Genomic DNA, 27,006 nt, shown 5'->3' on the forward strand with positions numbered 1-27,006 from the left:
AATTGTCAAGTGTGAATAAAGGCATTGCTAGACATGCAAGATCTCAAAACATTTATCTTCCCTCAGCCACGCACAGGAAGCTACAGGAGAAGGCTCCACTAAGATGTACATTAAGGAAGAAGATGCTGTGGAACTCAGAAAACAGAAGCTTCCATGCAAAAGACAGAAAAGAAATCCTTAGGATGATCGGAAAGGAGATCCTAAGATGAGAGTAGTGCAGACAGATTTTTATTTTTACTGACAATAAAGGCAGGAAAGGGAATATTCTTTTACATATTAGAAGACAAATTCAAGGCATTTATATCAAGAAGGCTTACGAAAGCATTCGCTTGAAGATTGATCTTCATTCACCTTAAAATAAGTTAGTAATAACTATGTTATGTTCCTGTGATGGGTATATCAAAGGAATCACTTAACATGAAACCTCCCTAAATGTATTTTCATCTCACTATTGGGAAAAAATATTTAAGTGGGAGGAACTTTGATGGAATTTCTTATTACATTTTTATATTTTTAGTAGTTTTTGCTTAAATAAAAAACATTGAAAAGAAACTGGTTTGAGAAGTATGACAGAAAAGATCTCTGAACCAACTATATTTTCTCCCCATTAAACCCTTACTACTATAATAAAATAAACAAAATATCCAAAATAAGCAATTCCAAACATGCAAGCCAAAAAAATGTGAATGTAAATATAACAGCTAGGCAATAGACAAATTAGAATGTACGTATATGCTCAGAATCTAGAAGAAAACTATATTTTAAAGAGGATGATACATACGGTGAAGTTAAAAGAAATAAAATCAACAATTCATCTTGACTTTTGGTTTGGTTGGATTGAATATTGTTTTGTTGGGGAACACAGTAGACACTCGTGGCCTAAATAGAAGGATTAGATGAAGATTAGATGAGGGGACTACTTTATTTGACTAGTTTTGGAAATCATCTCATAATTATCTGGTTCATGATTTTCCTATCTGGCACTGTAAATCTGTAGGGCAGTGATCTATAGACATGACTCTTTTCTTGACCATCATAGCACCTAATATCACAGCAACATAGTAAAGTACCTTATCTATTGAGTAAACAAATGACTGCAGCGCCCAGCATAACACTAATTCCTCCAGAGAACTGTTAATTTGCAAAAATCATTATAGTCTCTAATTTCAATACATTTCCTAAAATATGAAAATGAACTTTTATCTCCTTCCACTTTACTCTATTCATTCACTCAGCACATCATTATTGAAGGAATTCTCTGTGAAAGCCTTAGTTGGGCATCTTTTTCCTTAAAGCGAGTACAGGAGAAATCTCTTTTTTATTTCAAATCATAGGGAAGTTAACTCTCTACATTGACAAGGATCATGAAATGTTTCAATTCATAAGCTATGAGATGACCATAAACCCAGGGTTGATTTGTTATTTTTATGTCATCAGAGTTCATAGCACTCTGACTATGTTGAAAAGCATGTGATTGTTTTTCTGGATGACATGTACGCTAGTTCAACAGCTTACACTACAGTCATAATTTGTTATGATTTCAGGTGGCAACTACTCTAGCACCATATCATCACTGTGATGTCAAGAAGGCATGAACATTAACTGAGTACTTGTAGTAGACAGTTTTTTACAGAAATCTCATGAGGTGAGTGTTATTGTCCATATTTCACAGAAGAAGCAAATGGTACACAGAGTGGTATACTGACAACCTGTCCAGGTAGCAAATCTGGGCTGAAACCCAGTGATTTCTGATTCTTACCCAATGCCTTTTCTACTATGCTCTATGGGAGTTGGCCTGTAGGGCTTGTGATCTTTGTAATAAATTAAGCACAGATACATTGAAATTATACACAAAAGTTTAAGTTAGTTGAAGAAGTGGGGAAAGGGATAGTTAGGGAATTTGGGATTGACATGTGGACACTGCTATATTTAAAATGGATAACCAACAAAGACCTACTATATGGTACAGGGAACTCTGCTCAATGATATGTGGAAGCCTGGATGGGAGGGGAGTTTGGGGGAGAATGGATGCATGTATACCTATGGCTGAGTCCCTTTGCTGCCCACTTGAAACTATTACAACATTGTTAATTGGCTATGTGAGTGAAAGTCACTCAGTCGTGTCCAACTCTTTGCGACCCCATGGATATACAGTCCGTGGGATTCTCCAAGCCAAAATATTAGAGTGGTAGCCGTTCCCTTCTCCAGGGGATCTTCCCAACCTGGGGACTGAACCCAGGTCATCCACATTGCAGGTGGATTCTTACCAACTAAGCCACCAGGAAAGCTCAAGAATAGTGGAGTGGGTAGCCTATTCCTTCTCCAGTGGATCGTCCTGACCCAGGAATCAAACTGGGGTCTCCTGCATTGCAGGCAGATTCTTTAACAGCTGATCTACAAAGGAAGCCCCCAAGATATGGAACGCTTCACAAATGTGCATGTCATCCTTGAGCAGGGGCCATGTTGATCTTCTCTGTATTGTTCCAATTTTAGTAAATGTGCTGTCAAAGTGAGCACAAAAGTAAAACCCAGTAATATAAAATAAAGTTCTTAAAAAAGAACTATATATTGAAAACCCTATCTTTAAAAGACTTAGATATATATACTCTTGCCTTAAAACCTCATTTTTACATATATATATGTATACATACATATATATATATATATGTACATGTGTGCGTATGCTTGCTAAGTCGCTTCAGTCATGTCCAACTCTTCATGATGTTACGGACTGTAGCCCACCGGGCTCCTCTCTCCTTGGGATTCTCCAGGCAAGAATACTGGAGTAGGTTACCACTTCCTTCTCCAAGGGATCATCCTGACCCAGGGATCAAACCTGTGCCTTTTGTGTTTCCTGCATTGGCAGGAGAGTTCTTTACCACCACCACCTGGGAAGCCCATATATATATGTAATGTAATCTAGAATACATAATGTATATATGTAATCTAAGCCCAACAGGGAAGCATTTTAAGTGAAAACCTAAGAACCATAAGAACAAATCCCTTATGACTATACAGTGGAAGTGACAAATAGATTTAAGGGACTAGATCTGATTAACAGGGTGCCTGATGAACTAGCATGGAGGTTCGTGACATTGTACAGGAGACAGGAATCAAGACCATCCCCATGGAAAAGAAATGCAAAACAGCAAAATGGCTGTCTGAGGAGGCCTTACAAATAGCTGTGAAAAGAAGGGAAGCGAAAAGCAAAGGAGAAAAGGAAAGATACACCCATCTGAATGCAGAGTTCCAAAGAATAGCAAGGAGAGATAAGAAAGCTTTCCTCAGTGATCAATACAAAGAAATAGAGGAAAACAATAGAATGGGAAAGACTAGAGATCTCTTCCAGAAAATTAGAGATACCAAGGGAACATTTCATGCAAAGATGGGCTCAATAAAGGACAGAAATGGTATGGACCTAACAGAAGCAGAAGATATTAAGAAGAGGTGGCAAGAAGACACAGAAAAACTGCACAAAAAAGATCTTCATGACCCAGATAATCACGATGGTGTGATCACTCACCTAGAGCCAGATATCCTGGAATGTGAAGTCAAGTGGGTCTTAGTAAGTATCACTACGAACAAATCTAGTGGAGGTGATGGAATTCCAGTTGAGCTATTTCAAATCCTAAAAGATGATGCTGTGAAAGTGCTGCACTCAATATGCCAGCAAATTTGGAAAACTCAGAAGTGGCCACAGGACTGGAAAAGGTCAGTTTTCATTCCAATCCCAAAGAAAGGCAATGCCAAAGAATGCTCCAACTACCACACAGTTGCACTCATCTCACATGCTAGTAAAGTAATGCTCAAAATTCTCCAAGCCAGGCTTCAGCAATATGTGAACCATGAACTTCCAGATGTTCAAGCTGGTTTTAGAAAAGGCAGAGGAGCCAGAGATCAAATTGCCAACATCCATTGGATCATCGAAAAAGCAAGAGAGTTCCAGAAAAACATCTATTTCTGCTTTATTGACTATGCCAAAGCCTTTGACTATGTGGCTCACAATAAACTGTGGAAAATTTTTTAATAAATGGGATTAGCAGACCACCTGACCTGCCTCTTGAGAAACCTGTATGCAAGTCAGGAAGCAACACTTAGAACTGGACATGGAACAACAGACTGGTTCCAAATAGAAAAAAGAGTACATCAAGGCTGTATACTGTCACCCTACTTGTTATATGCAGAGTACATCATGAGAAACGCTGGGCTGGAGGAAGCACAAGCTGGAATCAAGATTGCCGGGAGAAACATCAATAACCTCAGATATGCAGATGACATCACCCTTATGGCAGAAAGTGAAGAAGAACTAATGAGCCTCTTGATGAAAGTGAAAGAGGAGAGTGAAAAAGTTGATTTAAAGCTCAACATTCAGAAAACCAAGATCATGGCATCTGGTCCCATCACTTCATGGCAGATAGATGGGGAAACAGTGGAAATAGTGGCTGACTTAATTTTTCTGGGCTCCAGAATCACTGCAGATGGTGACTGCAGCCATGAAATTAAAAGACGCTTACTCCTTGGAAGGAAAGTTATGACCAACCTACATAGCACATTGAAAAGCAGAGACATTATTTTGCCAACAAAGGTTCATCTAGTCAAGGCTATGGTTTTTCCAGTGGCCATGTATGGATGTGAGAGTTGGACTATAAAGAAAGCTGAGTGCCGAAGAGTTGATGCTTTTGAACTGTTGTGCTGGAGAAGACTCTTGAGAGTCTCTTGGACTGCAAGGAGATCCAACCAGCCCATCCTAAAGGAGGTCAGTCCTGGGTGTTCATTGGAAGGAGTGATGTTGAAGCTGAGACTCCAATACTTTAGCCACTGATTGGAAGAGCTGACTCATTAGAAAAGACCCTGATGCTGGGAAAGATTGAAAGCAGGAGGAGAAGGGGATGACAGAGGATGAGATGATTTCATGGCATCACCAACTTGATGGACATGGGTTTGGGTGGACTCTGGGAGTTGGTGATGGACAGGGAGGCCTGGTGTGCTGCTGTTCATGGGGTCGCAAAGAGTTGGACATGACTGAACGACTGATTTGAACTGAACTGAAGAACTGATATAAAGTAATAAATGAAGTATATTGTTTAAAGCATTAAGTTAGGTGAGACCAATGAAGCATATTGCAGTCATCTTGCAAAAGAGTTTCTTATGTTCTGAAAGGTATAGTTTATTATATCTCATCCTTAGCACTTTCATGGACACAAGTTCAGAAGTATTTCTAAAGTTGACAATTTACAGAAGCAAAGATCACTACATGTGAGAGGATTATAAGGTGTGTGCATTTGGGTAAACATATTCCGACATATTTCATAATTCCAGTGAGAGAAATATATCACAAAGACTGGATTGTCTGAGAGTATCAGAACTGGAATTAAAAATCCACCCTCTTTGCTCTATTCCCCTTTGAACTTGACTAGAAGTTTGTGTAGCATTCCTTATGAGACAAAGCCATATGTATCATATAAATATATATATTTTTAGATTAGAGTTTGTTGAACCCAGATTTTACTTTCCTTCCTTTCTTTGGCTTCTGCAGCTCTACATTCCATAGTTTTCCTCCTATTTTTCTGGGTGTTCCTTTCTTGTCTCTTTTCTGTTCACATCTTATTCTACCCAGTCATTAAATATTGTAGTTTCTCAGGCATCCTAAGTTTTCATTCCTTACTCTGGCATGAACTACTCATGGAAATTCACATATGCCTATAGTTACAATTATCAAAATATTCAAGTGATTCACAAATTTATATCTTCAGAGTAGAGCTCTCTGTGTGCTCCAGACCTGTATCATACATCAGGAAATCATAATTAAACTTGTGATTTCTTCCTTGCCCCCCACTCAGAATCTAAATGCTTTCCAGATGGGAAGAATCCGCCTGCAATGCAGGAGCCGCAGGAGATTCAGTTTCGATCCCTGGGTTGGGAAGATCACCTGGAGGAGGGCATGGCAACCCACTCCAGTATTCTTGCCTGGAGAATCCCATGGACACAGAAGCCTGGTGGGCTATAGTACATAGGGTCGCAAAGAGTCAGACACGACTGAAGCAACTGAGCACTCATGCACATGCACAGAACCTAAAACATTCTCATTCTTCTCATTTTGGGTGAATGACATCCTCATTTATGTACTAATCCAAGCAAAAATCCATGGAAATCATAAGGGTCATTTTTCATTCCTCTCTTTCTCATTCATATTGACTCTTTCACTAAATCCCATCAATTTTTCCTTATAATTCTCCCTTGCAACCATCTACTCTTTTCCACTTCTATCCTGATCCAAGCTAGCATCTTTCTCTCCTTGATCCATTCTGATAGTCTTCAAAACGGTATACTTCCTTTCTCTACCTGCATCAGTCTGTTCTCAATACTACAGCTAGAGTGATTCTCCAAACACAAATCTTACCATATCAGCCCTCCTTCCCCCAGGTCAAAAATCCACCAGTGATCCACTGTTCCTAGGATAAAGATAAAACTTGGTTGTTTTTTTTTTTAATATAAGGTAAGTCCTCTACCTACATTTCCAGCTTCCACTTATACTGTGGTCTTTTTTTCTTTTGCTGCTACAGCCACATTAAATGTATTTCTGGGCACCGTGTTTGCCAGGATTCCTCCTGCTACAGAGTTTTGAATATGACACTGGGATCCAACCAGTGTCTCCTGCATTGGCAAGCGGATTCTTTACCGTTGAGCCACCAAGGAAACCCTTGTTATTTCCTTACTCAGTCTACAAACAATAGACACATCTTCAAGGAAACTCTCTTGACCTTCATAAGTCCATCCCCCCTCATTTGCCCTCTAATAACATAAAGTACCACTAGTGCACAGACATTTACCAAACACAGAAATAAAACTAACTATTGCTTTCTGCCTCCCCTGCTTGGATGCTCCATTAGGGAGGGTAGGGAGCCTCTTTACTTTTGCTCACCACGAATGTAAGAGATGCGAGTTTGATCCCTGGATCAGGAAGATCTCCTAGAGGAGGGCATGGCAACCCACTCCGGTATTCTTACCTGGAGAATCCCATAGACAGAGAAACCTGGTAGGCTACAGTCCACAGGGTCACAAAGAGTTGGACATGACTGAAGTGATTTAGCAGGCACACATCATCTAGCACAGTGCTGGGTACCACCCAGGCTGCGATGTACTTGCTGAATGGATTACTGAAATAATTTACTAGGTAACCAAACATTTCTGATTGTTTGATACTAACTCTAGAAACTATGTATGTTTCTAAGAGAAGATATTCAGTTGTTCAGAGAAGGAAGGAAGTCATGTACTTTGGTAAGATCAGATGTACATTTTAATAATGTAGACAAAAGCTTCATCAGGCACTGAAAGACTATATACATACTGAGGGTTACACTTATAAGAATGCTGAGTAACAGGAGCAGGTTGGAGATACCCTACTGACGCTTAAGAAGATCTTAAGAATTTTTCAGTCCAACCATGAAAATTAGCACCTATGCTCATGTTCACTGCTGAGTTCAAAGACGTGGAGGCCTGAAGCAGATCAGTAAGTTTGATTTTAACCTGGTTATATAAGATTCTCTGTATGTGAATTCACCCCAAGCCCAAATTATTAACAATTATCCTTTAGTATTCTCTGGGTCCTCAGGGTGTTTTCAGTAAAAAAGCAGAAAGCCAACTTGTAGTACTCTAACCATATAAAAACCATATAATACTCTAACCATATAATACTAGACACTGGCACCTGAGTATGGTAAAAGTTTAGATTTCCCTTTATACTCAGGTTCATTTCTTTTCTCATGTTTTACTACTGTTGACCTGCCCCAGAGTAGATAGCAGGGGGCAATAATTAGGAGCACTGTGTTGTGAATTGGGTGGCCTGATTAACCAGTTGCAGAACTCCGGACAGTTTAGTCAGTTCAGTTCAGTCACTCAGTTGTGTCCAACTCTTTGTGACCCCATGGACTGCAACATGCCAGATACTTTTGAAGCCAGGCTTGGAGAATTTTGAGCATTACTTTGCTAGCGTATGAGATGATTGCAATTGTGCGGTAGTCTGAACATTTTTTGGCATTGCTTTTCTTTAGGACTGGAATGAAAACTGACCTTTTCCAGTCCTGTGGCCACTGCTGAGTTTTCCAAATTTGCTGGCATATTGAGTGCAGCACTTTCACAACAACATCTTTTGGGATTTTAAATAGCTCAGCTGGAATTCCATCACCTCCACTAGCTTGGTTTGTAGTGATGCTTCCTAAGGCCCACTTGACATAACACTCCAGGATGTTTGGCTCTAGGTGAGTGATCACACCATCATATTATCTGGGTCATTAAAATCTTTTTTGTATAGTTCTTCTGTGTATTCTGGGCTTCCCTTGTGGCTCAGCTGGTAAAGAATCTGCCTGCAATGCAGGAGACCTGGGTTCGATCCCTGGGTTGGGAAGATCCTCTGGAGAAGGGAAAGGCTACCCACTCCAGTATTCTGGCCTGGAGAATCCCATTGACTGTACAGTCCGTGGGGTCGCAAAGAGTCAGACATAACTGAGCAACTTTCACTTTCTGTGTATTCTTGCCACCTCTCCTTAATATCTTCTGCTTCTATTAGGTCCATACCATTTCTGTCCTTTATTGTGCCCATCTTTGCATGAAATGTTCCCTTGGTATCTCGAATTTTCTTGAAGAGATCTCTAGTCTTTCCCATTCTATTGTTTTCCTCTATTTCTTTGTATTGATCACTGAGGAAGGAGTCTTTGAAAATCTGCATTCAGATGCATATATCCTTCCTTTTCTCCTTTACCTTTCACGTCTCTTCTTTTCTCAGCTATTTGTAAGATGTCCTCAGACAACCATTTTACCTTTATGCATTTCTTTTTCTTGGAGATGGTTTTGATTACAGCCTCCTGTAAAATGTTTTAAACCTCTGTCCATAGTTCTTCAGGCACTCTATCTATCAGATTTAATCCCTTGAATCTATTTGTCACTTCCACTGTATACTCATAAGGAATTTGATTTTGGTCATACCTGAATGGTTTAGTGGTTTTCCCTACCTTCTTTAAGTCTGATTTTTGCAATAAGGAACTCATGATCTGAGCTACAGTCAGCTTCTGGTCTTGTTTTTGCAGAGTGTATAGAACTTCTCCATCTTTGGCTGCAAAGAATATAATCAATCTGATTTTGGTATTGACCATCTGGTGATGTCCATGTGTAGAGTTGTCTCTTGTGTTGTTGGAACAGGGTGTTTACTATGACCAGTGCGTTCTCTTGGTAAAACTGTTAGCCTTTGCCCTGCTTCATTTTGTACTCCAAGGCCAAACTTGCCTGTTACTCCAGGTATCTCTTGACTTCTTACTTTTGCATTCCAGTCTCCTATGATGAAAAGGACATCTTTTTTGGGTGTTCTAGAAGTTTGTTTAGGTCTTCATAGAACTTCAGTTTCTTCATCATTACTGGTTGGGGCATAGGCTTGGATTACTGTGTTATTGAATAGTTTGCCTTGGAAACGAACAGAGATCATTCTGTCATTTTTGAGACTGCACTCAAGTACCGCATTGTGCACTCTTTTGTTGACTATGAGGGCTACTCCACTTCTTCTAAGGGATTCTTGCCCGCGGTAGTAGATATAATGGTCATCTGAATTCCATTCACCCATTTTGGTCCATTTTAGTTCACTGATTCCTAGAATGTCGACGTTCACTCTTGCCATCTCCTGCTCGACCACTTCCAATTTACCTTGATTCATGGACCTAATATTCCAGGTTCCTACACAATATTGTTCTTTACAGCATTGGATTTTACTTCCATCACCAGTCACATCCAGAACTGGGCGATGTTTTTGCTTTTGCTCAGCCTCTTCATTCTTTCTGGAGGTATTTCTCCACACTTCTCCCATTGCATAGTAGACACTTACCGACCTGGGGAGTTCATCTTTCAGTGTCATATCTTTTTGCCTTTTCATATGGTTTTTGGGATTCTCAAGGCAAGAATACTGAAGTGGTTTTCCATTCCCTTCTTCAGTGGACCATGTTTTGTCAGAACTTTCCACCATGACCCTCCATCTTCGTTGGCCCCATGTGGCATGACTCATAGTTTCACTGAATTAGACAAGGCTGTGATCCATGTAATCAGTTTGGTTAGTTTTCTGTAATTGTGGTTTTCATTCTGCTCTCTGATGGAGAAGATAGAGGCTCATGGAAGCTTTCTGACGGGAGGGACTGGCTGCAGGTGAATCTGGTTCTTGCTATGATGGGTGGGCCCCTGCTCAGTAAATCTTTAATTCAATTTTCTATCGATGGGTGGTGCACTTTTCCTTTCTTGTAGTTTGACTTGAGGCCAAACTATGGTAGGGGTAATGGTGGTAATGGCAACCTCCTTCAAAAGGACTTATGCCAGCATGCTGTGGCTCCAAGGACAGTTGTTTTCAGTGCCCCTGGCCCCAAGGCAGGGCACTGTCAACCCATGCCTCTACTGGAGACTCCAGGACACTCACAGGCAAGTCTGGTTCAGTTTCTTGTGGGTCACTGCTCCTTTCTCCTGTGTCCTGGTGTGCCCTCCAAGAATCTGTTTCCCTAATCCTGTGGAAGTACTGTAATCAAATCCCACTGGCTTGCAAAGTCAAATTCCCTGGGGTTTCTCAGTCCCTTCATTGAATCCTCAGGTTGGGAAATCTGTTGTGAGCCCTAGAACTTTTGCAATAGTGTGAGAACTTCTTTGGTATAATTGTTCTCCAGTTTGAGGGTCGTCTGCTTAGTGACTCTGTGGTGGGACTAATGGCAACCTCCTCCAAGAGGACTTATGTCACATGCCACACCTCCCACATCTGCTGTAGCCAGAGCCCCTGTCCCTACAGCAGGCCACTGCTGACCCGTGCCTCCACAGGAGACACACAAACACTCAAAGGCAGGTCTGGCTTAGTCTCTTGTGGGGTTCCTGGTGCACACAAGCTTTTCTTTGAGCCCTCTGAGCATCTCTGGAAGGTATGGGTTCAATTCTAAACACTATTTTGCCCCTCCTACTGCCTTGTTGGGGCTTCTCCTTTGCCCTTGGATGTGGGATATTTTTTTTGGGTGGGAAGGAAATGGCAACCCACTCCAGTATTCTTGCCTGGAAAATCCCATGGATGGAGGAGCCTGTTTGGCTCCTCCGTCCATGGGGGTCACAAAGAGTCGGACACGACTGAGCAACTTCTTTCCTTTCCTTTCCAACATTCTCCTGTCAATGGTTGTTCAGTGGTTAGTTGCAATTTTGGAGTTCTCACAGGAGAAGATGTGCACATGTCTTTCTACTCTGCGATCTTTTTTAGGTTAACTGAATCTCTGCAGAAACATTTTGGAAATGAAGCATGTGAATCTCCTAAGCCCATTTAGAAATGGAGATGCCCTCACATTTCTTGACAGCTAACACTGGGTATTAACCCTTTGGTGTCTCAAATCCCAAATTAGAGGATTGTGTTAATGATTCTAGAGGCCCTTAGTTAACCTTCAAATTCCCTGATTCTTCACCAAGGATTTGATTTTTTTTTTTTAATTTATGCCTTACACTGCCAAACAAAGTGCTTTAGTTATATAATCTAAAGCAACAACCCCTACAAGACTGAGAATCTATATTATGTAGAGGTGAAAAACACTAGCTTTTGAATCAGAAAGACCTGGGTTCAAACCCTTTGGCATTAATGAGCTGTGTGATTTTAAGCAAGTTACTTTAAAGCTTATGAATCTTTGTTACCACATCTAGAAGCTAGTGATGTTTCTTTCTTCATGGAGACATTGTGAGGATAATATGAAATACGTAATACATGCGAAACCCAATACTTGGTACAGAGCCGGTCTACAATGAAGCACTGATGTAATTACAACTTTTATTTAAAAGAGATAGTGCTTATGGCTCCTCTGACCCTATGTTTGCTCTCCAGTAAGACAGACTTCATTTTCTGGTATCCATAAGTTGTGTCAGGCTGCAAATTTCTGAGCCTCATTTTGCAACCAGAGTGTATCGGTCATTCTCAGCCATTCTCTGAATCAGAGCAGCTGACAGAATCTTCAGTGAGGTCATTATTTTTAGCTTTGGAACCGTTAGAAAGTATGCAGGGGATTTTTCACGGCATTCAACAAATTAGCAAAGGTCATCAAAATAAACCCACTTACTGAATTCATTGGCTTGAAATGCCAGCAAACCAGTGCTGTCGTATTAAATTAAAGCACTTTCTACTCGCAGTTATTTCCATAAAAAATGAAGCTAAATTATGTTTAGATTGGGTCTATTGTTGCTACATTTTAAAGTCACAAATTTTGATGGCAAGTCAACTCATCTCCTATCTGTAACTCCTTCACCATGTGATCATGTGATTCTTTTAGTCTAAAATTTCCTCACTTTTCCTCTCTGTCCATCCAAGTCTGAAGTCCCACTTCCTTTAGTAAGCCATTCCTAAATTATTTAATCCCTGGTCTTGAGTCTGCTTTGCTCTTGACCTAGAACAGGACATTTATATAAATGTGTGTGTGTGTGTATATATACATATATATATATATATATATATAATATATTATAAGGTAATAAATATATATCTTTTTCTAAGTGTGGTTTTGACTTTATTTAGCTCTGTACAAGGCATTAAACATAATTTGTCTCTTCCATTTTCACAGATGCTCTTAATGACACTAAACTCTGCTTGGTTGATTAACTAGCTTATGAAGCATCCATCAACCAGCATGACAGACTAAACACACCAATGGCTCTTGACAAATAGTATATACAACATAAGCTCTCTGCTTTCCATATCACATAAATAATGTTTTGGAAGAAATACTACGGAGTCAGGTAATTGATCCATTTTTCTACATGTCCTAAACAATGCCTTTGAATCAAGCCACACCACAAGACCGCTGGATCCTTTAGCAGCATCATGTAGATATAATAGAATTGCCTTACTGAGTTGTACTCTGTTGTTATGCCAGCAGACCACACTGATGGATTGCATAAGAAAGAACTAGCTAAATCTCTGAGCCCCTGTTCTGAATATCTACTGGAGAAATACTACAGAATAGTAAATTAGGTTTGGTTTTATGGACAATTTAAAATTTATAAGTTGATTGTGTTTCCTTGCTTTGGCCATTAAAAAACTTACTGATAAATTTGGGGTTCATTTCTCTCAACTGTATGGTCCATCTCAGTAACAAGTTTTGCTTTATTATTTTTCCACCCATAGTTTCTCTTTGTCCTAGTCAACACAGCTGTTTAATCTTTTTATACCAAAAATATGTTTTGTTAAGTGCCTCATATCTTTAGTAGAATAAGATGGAGATTAAAAATAAATTCTTGATCTGTTCCTCTAGGGAATTATAGCAATTATAACTTATAGATCATTATTTTTCAATTATTTCCTGACTTGTATTTTTCTTTCATTGTTTTATGTCTCCATAACTTAGTTTTAATCCAGATTATATTCTTAAAATTTTCCTATACCCCTCCACACACTGGCAGCATAGCATATGCTCATTGAATCTTTAAATCATACTTATGGATAAAGGTCTGCTTCTAAGTAACTAGATGTGTGATCTTGACCTTAATGTCATTGAGACTTGCAGAATTTCATTCTCCTCATCTGTATCTGACAAAATTGGCCTGAAATAATCTTCAATGCCCTCTTCTAGTCCTAAGATTCTGTCACAATTGCATGAGTTCTTAAAAAACATTCTTGACACAAGATATTTTAAGACAGAGCTGACTTAATAAACTACTCGCAGATATGGATATGACCAAGTGACCTATTTATTGCAGAAGATGTCCATAAAGAGAAGGGCTCTGTCTAAGGGAGATTTACTCACTTTTTCATTAACAAAGAAGAGGACACTTTCAGACACTTTGGTTCAGAATTTAAGCTGGAATAACAATTACAAATGGGTAATAAAAATGATTTAGAAGGCCTAGCCATTTTTAATTCTGTAGTTTCACACCTAGAAAGTGCAGATTCCAGTTCTTTTAGTAGAAAAGAGGTAGGAGGATGTTGCAGAGGGACCCTAAATGGAGACCTAGTTTCAAGACCAATATTGGTCATTAATTAAAGAAACAATGGATTGCCCGTGTCCTTGATTTTTCAGTAATGAAAAGAGAAAAATCATCTGCCTATACCTGCAAGATGATTTGTGAGGGTCAAGCAAGACAATGCTAGAAAACCCCTTTCAATAAGTACAAAATGCTATATACATTTGTATGTGTGTGCATGGCCATGAGTCAAGAGATGACCTCTGATGACTCAGTGAGTATTTTTGGATTTCTTTTATGACTAAATTGGATGATTTTGCAAAGTTGGTTAAGATAGCTGAGTCAATCTCAGATTCTTGGTGTTTCCCAAATTTGTGAACTACTCAACACCATATAAATCTCCCCGCTTCCCAATGCAACTTCAGTGGAGTTGAGGACAAAGGCTTATCAAGATATAAGCACCACAAGGTTTGGGTCCGTGTCTATTTTGTTCACTGGACATAAAAGATCAAGTCAAATATTTGTTGATTACATGGAGGGGAAGCTGGATGAATGATGAGGTACCTTCCAGCTGTGTGTCTTGCTCCTTTCCTATGTCAGTTAGCGCATAGGATTCCAGGTTGTGTTTCAGAAAACTTATACACAGTGAGACACAGAATTCTGAGATCACTTTGAAATGCCAGTGTTTGTTCGTTTGTTGTCAACTTGACATCATAACGCCAAGTATCATAGAAGAGAAGCTAGAACAATTTTCCCAGAATCTTCTTATCCAGGTTAGAGTTTACCAAAGAGAGGCATTCGTGCTAGCATTGGAAGACGGAGGAGGAGAGACCATTATTTTCTGGGGACAATTGCTGCTAGATTCATGGGTAGATGTGAGATTCAGTGACTTGCTGGGGAGCTCTTGAGTACCCCTACTTTGATAAAGAGTCAGAGATAATTGGTGGGGTCTTCCTAGAGATCCAGGGTCTTCCTAGAGATCCTCAGTCTTGCAAAACCTTCTTCTGCTTGGGTGCTCCAGGCTGAAATTGCTGCAGTTGATTTCTTTCACCTTGGCTCACCAGCTTTCCCAGTCTTCATGTATGCTCTTAATTCTCTATGTTAAAACCTACGTTATCTTGAATACATTGAATAGCTCTTCTGTTTTCTTGATAGAAACTTGACTAGAAATAGAATCTCAAATGTTAAATTTGAGAATGGTGGCTCAGACAGTAAAGCGGTAAAGCCGACAATGAGGGAGACCCGGGTTAAATCCCTGGGTTGGGAAGATCTCCTGGAGAAGGAAATGGCAACCCACTCCAGTATTCTTGCCTGGAAAATCCCATGGATGGAAGAGCCTGGTAGGCTACAGTCCAGGGGGTTGCAGAGTTGGACATGACTGAGTGACTTCACTTTCACTTTCAAGCTTCAACTAAATGCAATTATATATGTAGTTAGCACGTTGGGGGAAAACCATGAGTTTTTTTAAAACAAGCCATCTAGGTATCATTTGGGCTTTCCAGGTGGCTCTAGTGGTAAAGAATCCAGCTGCCGATGGAGGAGATGCAAGAGATGTGGGTTCAATCCCTGGGTGGGGAAGATCCTCTGCAGCAGGAAGTGCCAATCCACTCCAGTATTCTTGCCTGGAAAAGCCCATGGACATAGGAGCCTGGTGGGCTATAATAGTCCACGGGGCCGCAAAGAGATGGACCTGACTGAGCAGCTGAGCACTAGGCATTATTTAGTAAACAATTGCTCTGCAACATTCAGCAATACCTTTGAGGCCTAAGAAAGCTGATGAAGTTTTCCAGTGTCTTATTTTGCTCTCTTAGAAGAACTCGGTTCAAAAGGGCACAATTTCCTAGAGTGAAAAGAACAGATTCTCAACTCATATTGTCCATAATTTAGTCTGGACTCGGTTGCTTTTTAGCCCTGCATATTTGGCGAATTCATTTAACTTCTCCTGGGCTTGGTGAGTGTATCACCATGATGGGAGTCATGACATCTATCTTATATTTCTTGAGACCCCTTGAGAATGGCATTCAGGCATCTGTACAAATGCTACTTTAGGAATGTAGTCTTTGAGGGACTCAAATGAAAATGTATGAAAGCATTGTGTATATATGTTTTTATTCTCTAGACTCACGTTCACATACTAGTCAAATGCAAATAATAATGGAGATTGATAAAAGTTCAATAAAAGTAACTTCCAGAGAACTAAAGCATTTCTACTATGCTTGAGTGTAAATATGGCGATCATATGTACACCCACCTCTGGGAGACTTAACCCAATGTGGCTGTCAACAAACAGGGCAGTGACTGAGAGAGGGTGTCATACTGTGGGGCTGGGACTCCACGGAACAACTGAGAAAATCTGTATTGCTTCAGCATAGGATGGTTTTCAGACCCCATAGAATGGAGGTGCAAACTGTTCTCCACTCAGAAGGTCACTGCGGCAGTCATACTTGATCTTGAGTATTAGGAAGGAAGACATCAAATCAGTTTCCCAAAACCACTGAGATAACTTTTAATTTTCTATCCTTACTGGCAATTATGCTATCCTGAAGTTATTGAATGATCATGATTAGGATTTCACACATGTAATTTATTAAAAGTGGACCCTGTTAATTTATTGCACTGAGGCAAGACAGGGCAATGGACAAGAGCCCATGGTTGTTAATGGCTGTGTGTCTGTTGGCATTGAACAGATCTTTCAACACCTGTGCCTATGAAATGTAGATGCACTCTGGCTTATTTTTCCTTGTGCTAACGTTATTGAATTTGCATAACTCCTGATCCACAAACAGCATGTGTATGTATCTGCCTCTCTTCACATGTCTCTCCATCCCTCCACCCCATCTTTATCTTCTTCAGCATACTTGTCACAGCATATCATATTCCTGCATTATATTTTATATCAATGATTTGTTTTGATTTTTTCCGTATCCTTCTATAATCTATTATAAGGTACATCTGGTCAGAGACTTTGTTCTGCCTGGGATAGTTAATGATGAAAGTGTGTGGGTGAATAAACATTTGAATTATTAACCTAGTGTTTTTGATGTTCTGCTTGATTCCTCAAACATTTAGGTAAAGACTATTAAACCAACAAAGAGACATTTTTGGAAAGTTTACCAGTGGTTGGGCCACCCCTTTATTCACTTAAGGAAATGGAGAGTCTACCTATAGTTGTACAGGGGCCACATTTTTTCAAATGCAACAGATAATGGAGATTTCCTTCCTGAGAATTAGGGAGAGGAACTGTGGGCCAAATTCTTTGTCACATCACTTCCTTGTCTGTAAAGCAGGCTGAGAAATCATCTGTATTGCGCTCCATAGCTCACACAAAAGAATGTTCAAAAGTGTTCTGTTTAGCGATGAGGTGCACAGGGGTATGCTGAAACCAGTAGCTGTGTTTAAACTGCCAATGTTAGAGTGAGAGAGGTGCCCACAGAGTCTTTTCAAGTGATCCCAACTTAATCTAAAAGGAATTGAGTCATTGGACAATGAATCTGACAAAAAATGCATTGGACTTTGATGCTAAGTTAGAATAGCAGCAAAATGTTGCTGGTGAATGATCTAGTTTCTGTTAATAATCTAAAACTCCCAAGAATGGCATTCATGCCTTTATACAGATGCTACTTTAGGAATGAGCCTTGGGGGACTATGATACAGTCTTCTTGCCATCCCGGAAGTACTGACAGTGTCAGGAATGGTATATGAACCATAAACACTTGGATATGGTGAAAGAATCAGAAACCTCTAGGAACCTAGAAAGAGACAAATAGAGCCAACAAGAGTGAGACAAGCAGTTGCTCCTGGCACTCTGTCATCAATCAGCTCAAGAGGAGAGGAGAAGAGAGCTTTGATTGGCTAGTGATGTACAAAATCAGCTTTTAAGGTGAAAACCAAGAGATGGGAGAAAATGGTTGGAAATGAAGAAGGGAAAGTGATGATGACTTTGACAACAACAGTGACAACAGAGTGATGACAGATGTGATAAAACTAAAGAAAGGAATATTTATAACTGATACAAAAGTTGGAGCAGTTCAGAATTCCCTGAGAGCAAATAGCTGATTGCTCTGTACTTTGATGATGGTTGTGACTACTGTTTATTGAGTAGTAAAACTATGTTAAGCACTATATCAAGCACTTTACATGAAAGGTCACGTTCTCTTCTCCTATCCTCCTTTACATCTACTGCATTTAGATTTTCAGTCCCAGCCTTTCATGTTGCCAAACGCAATAGTCCATTCTCAGTTCTTAGTTAGCTTGTTTTATCATGTGTATTTGACTCTGATGATCACCTCTTTTTTCTAGAATACTTTTTACTTCCATTCCTGAACACTCTTCTCTCTTAGGCTTCCTCCTGCCTCATTGATCACCCCTCTTAGTCTCCTTTAGTGATGTGATTCTCCCACTTACTAGATGTGAACATGGACAAATTAGGTAATGCCACTGTGATTTAGTTTCCTCATTGGTAAAATGGGTACAATAATAGTACCTAATGAAGGAGTCATGGTTGAGATTAAATGAATTATTATATGCAGTGTATTTGCACATAGTAATTGCCATACCTGTGTTTCTATTATTTTTCTAAACTCTAAGTATTAATTTGGCCAGGGTCAGCACTTGGACCTCTTCTCTAGCTACACTAATAACCTTGGTGATATCATCTAGATATATGGCTTTAAATACATCTAGAAGCTCATGAATTATAAATTTACATTTCCAGATAGGATCTCTACCCCGAACTTTCAGTTTTCAGTTCAACTTTCAGTTCTACACTGAACTTTTCAGTTCAGTTGCTCAGTCGTGTCCAACTCTTTGTGACCCCATGGACTGCAGCACGCGAGGCCTCCCTGTCTATCACCAACTCCCAGAGTTTACTCAAACTCATGTCCATTGAGTTGGTGATGCCATCCAACCATCTCATCCTCTGTCGTCCCCTTCACCTCCTGCCTTCAATCTTTCCCAGCATCAGGGTGTTTTCCAATGAGTCAGCTCTTTTCATCAGGTGGCCAAAGGATTGGAGTTTCAGCTTCAACATCAGTCCTTCCAGTGAATATTCAGGACTGATTTCCTTTAGGATGGACTGGTTGGATCTCCTTGCAGTCCAAGGGACTGCAGTCCAAGAGTCTTCTCCAACACCACAGTTTAAAAGCATCAATTCTTCGGCGCTCAGCTTTCTTTATAGTCCAACTATCAATCCATATATGACTACTGGAAAAACCATAGCTTTGACTAGACAGACCTTTGTTGGCAAAGCAATGTCTCTGCTTTTTAATATGCTGTCTAGGTTGGTCATAACTTTTCTTCCAAGGAGTAAGCGTCTTTTAATTTCATGGCTGCAATCACCATCTGCAGTGATTTTGGAGCCAAGAAAAATAAAGTTTGACACTGTTTCCACTGTTCCCCCATCTATTTGCCATGAAGTGATGGGACCATATGCCATGATTTTAGTTTTCTGAATGTTGAGCTTTAAGCCAACATTTTCACTGTCCTCTTTCACTTTCATCAAGAGGCTCTTTAGTTCTTCACTTTCTGCCATAAGGGTGGTGTCATCTGCATATATGAGGTTATTGATATTTCTCCCGGCAATCTTGATTCTAGCTTGTGCTTCCTCCAGCCCAGTGTTTCTCATGATGTACTCTGCATATAAGTTAAATAAGCAAGGTAACAATATACAGTCTTGACGTACTCCTTGCCCAATTTGGAACCAATCTGTTGTTCCATGTCCAGTTAAAACTGTTGCTTCCTGACCTGCATACAGATTTCTCAGGAGGCAAGTCAAGTGGTCTGGTATTCCCATTTCTTTAAGAATTTTCCACAGTTTGTTGTGGTCCACACAGTAAAAGTCTTTGGCGTAGTCAATAAAGCAGAAATAGATATTTTTCTGGAATTCTCTTGCTTTTCCAATGATCCAGTGGTTGTTGGCAATTTGATCTCTGGTTCCTCTGCCCTTTCTAAATCCAGCTTGAACAACCTGGAATTTCATGGTTCACGTACTGGTGAAGCCTGGCTTGGAGAATTTTTAGCATTACTTGACTAGCGTGTGAGATGAGTGCAATTGTGCTGTAGTTTGAGCATTCTTTGGCATTGCCTTTCTTTGGGATCAGAATGAAAACAGATCTAACTTAACTATAGAAAATTCCCTGAAAACAAAAAAGTATTATTTACAGAGTTGAAATGCTAATTTTTATTTATATAATGTGTTACCTTATCACCTGAAAATAATGTAAGTATAGTGTCCAGATATGAGGCAAGAGCCGTTCTACAAAAGTCTGCCCTTGTAAAGTCACACATGGAGAATTGTGTCCTTTTCTTGTGTGCATGCATGCATGCATGCTAATTCTTGTCCAACTCTTTGTGACCCTATTATCTGTAGCCCAGCAGGCTTCTCTGTCCATGGAATTCTCCAGGCAAGAATACTGGAGTGGGTTGCCATTTCTTACTCCAAGGGAATCTTCCCAACCCAGGGATCAAACCCACATGTAATGCCATATAAAGATAATTCGCTTCAGAGAAGGAGACCAAGATATCTGGGAAGAAAATTTTAGGGAGGCATAATAACCATTTCTGAATGCTTTAAATGCTATCATAAAAGAGAAATCTTATGTTTGGTGTTTTGCAGTGTGTTAGTCAGGATTCTCCAGAGAAAAAGAACTGATGGGATATATAGAGAAAACAAGATTTATTATAAGAACTGGCTCATGTGTTGATGGAAGCTGATAAGTCCCAAAATCTGCAAGATGAGTCAGCAAACTAAAGAGTTGATACACTTCAGGTTTGAAGGCCAGTAGCCTTGAGACTCAGGAGGAGTGGATGCTTCAATTGGAGTCTGAAAGCAGGAAAGAGCTGATAGTCCCAATGCAAAGATACACAGGCAAGAGGAAGCCTCTCTTACTCTGTAGTGGGTCAGTCTTTTCCTTTTAATTCAGGCATTTGACTGACTGGGTGAGGCCCACCCACATTAGGGGGGCTATCTACTCAGTGTACCTATTTAAATGCTAATCTCATCCAAAAACACCCTCACAGGAATACACAGAATATTGCCTGACCAATATCAGGGCATCCTGTGGCCCAGTCAAGTTGACATATAAAATGAATCATCACACCCAGAGTGCTAGACTTCAACCCATTCAATTCAAATAGCACTTTTTAAGTGGTGACCACAAGCCACTCTATATGCAAATAAGTAAGTGCTGGTAATACAGCAGCAACCAAGCTGACAGGTAACAGAAGTGGCCAGAAGGTAGATGTGGAACTAAAGAGAAATTCTATCCAATGAGCAGAAGGTCCGATTCATGGAAATAGTCCCTCCTTAAGAAAGATTTCCCCTCCTACAGAGACACTTCAATTAATTGTAAATGGCCACCTACCAGTCTTAATGCAGAGGGCTGTTAATTATATAACCTTGAAGGTCTCTTTCAGCCCTAAAATCCAGAACTCTACAAGTTTCTTTAATTTACTAACACTACCAATAAATTACTTTATGTGCTTGCCTAATGTACTGGTTATAAAGTGATCCTGATTTATCAAGGACATTGGACCAATAAAAAAGTTATGAATACATGAACATATACTTGCAAGAAAATATGCAATGTAGGACAATTACAAGCAAAGCCTTTGAATCATTCTTACTTTATTGCTGCCTGCCAAATCATTAATTCTGATCTGAAATAACTTAAAAATAGCATCTACAACATGCTGCACACTTTCTATTCATGGATGCTAAACACCCAAAATAACAGAAGTAAATTGAACTTCATGAATGATTCATGGCTTCCTTTGCTTTATGTCCCCATTGTCAAGGAAATTAGCAGCATTGGATATCTCCTTAGATAAATTTGATTTTGCTATATTCAGTAGACTACTTAATGAAAATGAATATTTCACATTTATGTTCCTAGAAATGTTAATGAATTTTAGTGCCCGTAGCTTTTTTGATCTGCAGAGTGGTGGGTGTAGGAAGAAGGGAATCTTTCCTGAATTAATTTATTCCTTTTTCCAGGCTGCTTTTCTGAAACTGTGGAAAAGCAGTCTTTCTGAAAACTCTCTGATCTTTAAAAGTTAGAAAATAAAAGGCAGTGGGAAGTGGACTTCCTTTTATGAAAATTGGTTTCACAATCAACTTGTCTATAAAGTTAGCCTTATAGCTGTTCACTTCTACCCTACAGACCATTTATTTTCCATGCATAGCTAAGTGGTTATGTAGATGAGGAGATCTTGGATTTACAGTTAGATTTCCGTAAGTTTCTTCTTGATGCTCTGATGGATGACCATTTTGCTTCCAACTTCCTTAGAGGAAGTCAAAATACAGTGCATTGTTTTGTCAAAAGGCTTTAGGTATTGCTACTGCTAAGTCGCTTCAGTCGTGTCCGACTCTATGTGACCCCATAGACGGCAGCCCACTAGGCTCCGCCATCCCTGGGATTCTCCAGGCAAGAACACTGGAGTGGGTTGCCATTTCCTTCTCCAATGCATGAAAGTGAAAAGTGAAAGTGAAGTCACTCAGTCGTGTCTGACTCTTCGCGACCCCATGAACTGCAGCCTACCAGGCTCCTCCATCCATGGGATTTTCCAGGCAAGAGTACTGGAGTGGGGTGCCATTGCCTTCTCCGAACCAAACACTTAAAGACACAATTTTGAATGGAACTTTGATCTTCTTGAACTGAACACCCATGCTAAACCTAAGGCTTTGGTTCACTTAGGATCCAAACTTGATAATAATGACTGCTAATATTTATTGATTATATATTATGGGCCAGGCACTTAACAGAAATTTCCTATAGAATATTCACCAAAACCCTATTGCTTTACTCCATTTTATAGAGAAGGAAATCAAAGGACCAGGTAGTTACTCACCCAGGTCACAAAACTGTAGTGGTCCAAAAGGAATTTAAACTCCAGCACTCTGACTTGAACCTCTAAGATTTACCAGCCCCCCCACCCCATAGTGTCCTCAGAACAGAAAAATGAAATAACAAGTTTTGTATTCATCTTCTAACTTCCAAAATGTGGGAGTTGGGTGACTTGGGAGTATGCTATATCTGAATGCAAAGCAGACACCTGAGAACAAAGCAGGTTTTAATCGGTCCTTCCCCTCTCTACTGAATCAGTCTAAACTCAGTTCCTCATGAGCATTTATTTTCTGACATTCCTGCCAATGAAACTGAACACTGATATATAATTTAAGAACAACTCTTATTTTACCAGGTCACTTCTAAAATTGCAATAGATCGTACAATAGTCAGATCCTTTCTCTTCCAAATGGCTACAGATACTCTTCCCAAAATCATTTTAGAACACTGTTAGGCTTGACTGACTGCACTGGTGCTGTAGTTTCAAAAAGTCCATTCATTACTCATAATTGTGTGATGCATGAACATCTATAACCTTGAAAATGGACATATTCTCCTGAGAGGTCTTGACTTGGTTTGTTCTGTGAACCACATCCATAAAGAAATCCCGTGTCAATACAGATAATTTTATTTTCACTTGAGTGTCAATATCCATGTTTAAATTGCTTTATTCTTAAGATCAAAGATTTTAGAAAGGAGATTTTTTAAAACTATTGATACTATGACCCCACCCCAGACCAGTAACATCAGAATTTATAGAAGGTGAGCCCTTCTGCCAGCACTTTTTAAACTCCCAAGGTGATTTTAATTTTAATTTTCCCCATGTATAACAGTCACTGCTTTAAGGCTGCCATGCTTTAAATTTTTGCTTTTCTCTTTTTCTTTCACCATCGCTTCTAGTGGACCCAGTCCTCTAAATGGGAAACAGAAAGGAAACATAGAAATGAAAGAAAGTACAGCAAAGAACAGAAAATAGCACAATTTCTTTCAAAGGAAAAAAATCACTGAAATGATAAAAGGAAAAAATTAAACTTTTCTTTCCTTTATTCCCTCAGGCATAAGGCTCCAATATTTTTCTTTCAAAGTATGTGCCGTAAAATAAATAGGTAGACCAATAGACCGTGCCTTTCACTGGAATTAAGTGCTTCAATCAGATTTTCAAATCCATGTAATAATAAGCTGTTGCAAGAAGCTACTCTATTTTAAAAGCCCTGATATATGTATACCACATGTTGATACAAATGCACCCATTGAAACTTTAATTTGTATTATGATGCTGTGGTAAATGGAATTATCTACTTGGGAAAGAGATGCATGGGCATCAGCTGTTTTCATAACATTATCAATCATGTCAAAAGATAAGCTACAATACTTCACAATTTACTCTTGAATGAATACATAGCAACAGATTTTACGAAACAGTTTTTTGATTTGTTCTTTATTCTTTTAATCAGTTGAAAGATTTTTTAAAATTCTGTAGTGCTTTAAAATTTTCAAAAGTTTCACATATATGATTTCATATAACCTCATAATAAACCTTTTTGTCTCACCCCTATATTGCCCCTATTCCTGTCCTCTCCCCACTGGTAACCGCTAGTTTGTTCTCGGTATCTGTGAGTCTACTTCTTTTTTTGATTTATTTACTAGTTTGTTGTTCCTTTTTAGATTTTACATGATAAGCAATATCATATGGTGATTTTTACACCATAAAAATTTTGGTTTTAGCAAACCAAAATTGAGCAAGGTCTATTTCTTTCAAACTTAAAAAATGAAATAACAAGTTTGGTGTCCTTCTTCATCTCCCACAGCCTGTCTCACAGGCACTGACTGTCCTCATTTGATTGTGTGAACAAGCACATTTGTCACAGAGCTCTCACAAGATGACTGCCCTGATTCCAAATAGACTGTATTCCCAAGTACTGAGAGTGTGTAAACCTACAGTTCAGACAAGCAATCTCACTCAGTAGAGCCAAAAGGTTGCCTACTCTTACCGTAAAAACTGTCAGAGTGGAAACCCATCTGTTGTCTGATATGCTCCCTGAGGTGCTTGTCAAATGGCCATGCCTTTACAGGGATCTTGTTAAGATGCATTCTGGTTTAATGAGCTGGGGCTGAGGCCTGAGGGTATGCATTTCTAACATGTTCCCAGGTAATGCTAGAGCTACTGACCTATGGGCCACACTTTGAGTAGTAGGAATCTGCATTAAATTAAAAAAAAAAAAAGATGTGGTGCATATGTACAATGGAATATTACAGTCATAAAAAGGAATGAAATTGTGCTATTTGCAAAGACATAAATGGACCTACAGACTGCCATACAGTGAAATAAGTCAGAAAGAGAAAAACAAATATCATATAATATTGCTTATATGTGGGATCTGGAGAAATGGTACACATGAACTTATTTGCAAAGCAGAAATAGAGATATCAGTATAGAGAACAAACTATGGATACCCAGAGAGGCAGGGGAGGCAGAATGAATCAGGAAATTGGGAGCGATATATATATACATTGCGTGTATGCTAAGTCACTTCAATCATGTCCAACTCTTTGCGACCCTATGGACTGTAGCCCTCCAGGCTCCTCTGTCTGTGGGATTCTCCAGGCAAGAATACTGGAGTGAGTTGCCATGCCCTCTTCCAAGGGATCTTCCTGACCCAAGGATTGAACCCGAGTTTCCAGCATCTGCTGCATTGGCAGGGGGCAGTTCTTTACCACTAGCGCCACCTGGGAAGTCCTATATACACACTGCTATGTATTAAATGGGGTTCCCAGGTAGCTCATTGGTGAAGAATCCTCCAGCCAATAATGCAGGAGACACAGATTCAGTTCCTAGGTCAAGAAGATCCCCTGGAGAAGGAAATGGCAACCCACTGTAGTTTATTTTTCTGGGCTCCAAAATCGCTGCAGATGGTGACTGCAGCTATGAAATTAAAAGACGCTTACTCCTTGGAAGGAAAGTTATGACCAACCTAGACAGCATATTGAAAAGCAGAGACATTACTTTGTCAACAAAGGTCCATCTAGTCAAGGCTATGGTTTTTCCAGTAGTCATGTATGGATGTGAGAGTCGGACTATAAAGAAAGCTGAGCAGAGAAGAGTTGATGCTTTTGAACTGTGGTGTTGGAGAAGACTCTTGAGAGTCCCTTGGACTGCAACGAGATCCAGCCAGTCCATCCTAAAGGAAATCAGTCCTGAATATTCATTGGAAGGATTGATGCTGAAGCTGAAACTCCAATACTTTGGCCACCTCATGCGAAGAGCTAACTCTTTTGAAAAGACCCTGATGCTGGGAAAGATTGAGGGCAGGAGGAGAAGGGGACGACAGAGGATGAAATGGTTGGATGGCATCACTGACTTGATGGATATGGGTTTGGGTAAACTCTGGGAGTTGGTGATGGACAGGGAGGCCTGGTGTGCTGCGATTCATGGGGTCCCAAAGAGTCGGACACGACTGAGCAACTGAACTGAACTGAGGCAGAAAAGTCATTTTCAGATGACCTGAATAATTCCCATACACTTAAATCTGAACAGCTTAGTTGCTGGTAGGCACTCTGGGCATGTAACATTCCTGGCTTACTCTTTAATATATGAAAGATTCCCAGATGTAATAGGTCATTAGCACTTTTAAGCCCACATTAAAAATAAAATTTGTTGAATATTTTTTTTTACTTAGGATTTAATTTTAATGAAAGACAAAATGATGACATCTATTCTATTTGATTTTCATTTCTACAAACTAGAGGTTTTCATGGAAGGAGCATGTAGTTACGCCTTTACTGTCTAGAGATCTGAGATTTAACCAGTCATTCTGAGGAACCCAAGTTTGCTAGACTTTATTTTAATTATTTGGAGGCAAACCTTTCCCAGTAGAGAATTCTAAAGTCATTTATTCTTTTCTGATGATTTGGGGTCATAACTGATTATCTTTTATGATGTGCTGAAGCTCTAATTTCATCTCAAGAAAAAGGAGTTATAAGGACTTGGACTCTGATCCTCACCATGACCTTAATTTAAGACCTACCTTTTTGTGTCTTCTTGATGGGGTGATGAGGGCGCCTTTCTACATAATTAGTGTCAATAAAAAAAGTACATCTTTAGTCAATTAGGCACATTTTTACAACTCAAAAATGTATTTGCCTTGCAGAGTTCTCATTTTAGGTAACATAGCCTCTTCATTAGGGATCAGTAATAGCTCTTTGTGAATCATTCACTTCAAAATCT

General features: G+C 39.6%; 1 protein-coding gene and 1 non-coding gene across 8 annotated transcripts in view; both read right to left on the reverse strand.

The window, feature by feature from the left end:
• GABRB1 (gamma-aminobutyric acid type A receptor subunit beta1) overlaps positions 1-27,006 on the reverse strand; it is a 438,781-nt gene that overhangs the window by 65,062 nt on the left and 346,713 nt on the right. The window lies entirely within an intron of this gene.
• On the reverse strand, positions 2,411-2,517 carry LOC145521587 (U6 spliceosomal RNA). The gene has a single exon (XR_014065516.1). It is a non-coding gene; the product is annotated as a U6 spliceosomal RNA (small nuclear RNA).

This window comes from Giraffa tippelskirchi, chromosome 1 (genome assembly GCF_054371585.1).
Source record: "Giraffa tippelskirchi isolate mGirTip1 chromosome 1, T2T-mGirTip1v1.2.pri, whole genome shotgun sequence".
In the NCBI taxonomy this organism is placed as follows: domain Eukaryota; kingdom Metazoa; phylum Chordata; class Mammalia; order Artiodactyla; family Giraffidae; genus Giraffa; species Giraffa tippelskirchi.